The sequence below is a fragment of the Octopus bimaculoides genome, chromosome 21, assembly GCF_001194135.2.
Source record: "Octopus bimaculoides isolate UCB-OBI-ISO-001 chromosome 21, ASM119413v2, whole genome shotgun sequence".
NCBI classification, from domain to species: Eukaryota; Metazoa; Mollusca; class Cephalopoda; order Octopoda; family Octopodidae; genus Octopus; species Octopus bimaculoides.
Genome location: NC_069001.1, coordinates 19,759,580 through 19,761,072, shown reverse-complemented (window position 1 = coordinate 19,761,072; position 1,493 = coordinate 19,759,580). Strand labels below are relative to the sequence as shown.

At 38.6% G+C, this 1,493-nt stretch overlaps 1 protein-coding gene across 7 annotated transcripts in view; it reads right to left on the bottom strand.

Moving 5' to 3' along the window:
• Nucleotides 1-857, bottom strand: part of LOC106876253 (uncharacterized) — a 46,467-nt gene extending 45,610 nt beyond the window's left edge. For all 7 annotated transcript variants that reach the window (XM_052975502.1, XM_052975505.1, XM_052975506.1 and 4 more), the window contains exon 1: nucleotides 356-857. The gene's annotated coding sequence lies outside the window, so the exon portion shown is untranslated. The remainder of the gene's footprint in view (nucleotides 1-355) is intronic.
• Between the last annotated feature and the right edge of the window lie 636 nt (nucleotides 858-1,493).

The window sequence follows — 1,493 nt, the reverse complement described above, 5'->3', positions numbered from 1 at the left end:
ATATATATATATATATATATATATAATATCTCCGTTAAGGTAGAATCAACGACAAAAATGTACTTCAACCTGTGAGATGAATATCATTTATGAACATCACATTAAAATAAGTGTTACTGTTTACCACTGAGACACGCTGTTAGGCATATTTTTACAATTTTTACAGACATATACAGATACACACACACACACAGACATACATATATACACATATACATATACATGCCTACACAAAGGCATGCATAAAATTCTGTACACTGACTCAAACATATGCACACACATATGCACTCCTATGCTTACATATGTGGGTGGGGGTGCGTGTGTGTATGTATAGTAAAATCGATAAAAACCGTACAGTGAACTTGCCGTCAAAAGTGAAAAATCCAGCTCTTTTTCCAGGTAAAAGTCGACAGGAGTGAAATGAAAGACAACAGAGTTTTACATGTTAGAAAAACTGATTGCAACTCATGAAGAACGCAAGACCACGTGAGATTCCTACGTGCACTGTATGTAGTTGGAGAGAGAGAAACTTGATGAGGCAGAAGGAAAGGTGAGCGGTATGAGGAGGAAAAGAAGGAGGAGAAGAGGGTGAGGTGAAAGAAAAAATTGAGATGAGAGTGGAATTGGAGGATAAGAACGGAATTACTGAACTAAGAGGAGTTGTAAAAGTGGAAGGAAAACATTCATTTAAACTTGTTTGGTGACATGGGACCATTCCTTGAGTATATGTATTCTTGGTGTGCAGAAATGTCACAAACTAAGTGAGTAATGGAATGGTAACTCAACTATGAGTTCTTTCACTCCAGTTAGTACGAAATAAAACTGACTTTGATAAAAGTTTTTCGGCATGGACTATGTCAGCGTTTCTGTTAGTGCCATGCGCATTATTTAGCACATATTATTTTATCATAGAACTTATAAAATTGTAATGGACGGATGGACAACTTTTGAAGGACAAGAGGTAGCAGTAAGAGGACTGATGTGAGGTGGATAGTTAAGTGAAGTGGTAGAGGGCTGGTAACAGATAAACAGAAGGATGAAGAGAACTGGTGTGGAGTGTTGCTAAGTGAAGTGGTAGAGGGTTGGTGACTTTACAATAGATGTCATTCAGAGAGATGCGTTCTTCAGTCAATCACATACACACCCACCCACATAAATATAGGCAAACACACACATACACTCAATCACGCAACAACTCAGCCGAAATTGTCACGGACGATAGATAGATAGATAGATAGATAGATGGATGGATGGATAGATAGATAGATAGATAGATGGATGGATATCCATCCATCCATCTATCTATTCTTTTATTAGCCACACAGGGCTCAACACAAATGGGACAAATACAATGTAGAGCGTTTCTTTTGGGGAGGGGGAAGGAGAGAAAAAAAGGGGGGTTGATCAAAAGGGATCGTAGGAAAGAAAAAAGGGGGGAGTTCGATCAAAAGGGATCGGGGAAAAAAAGCGATCAATAGGGACCGTGTATCACA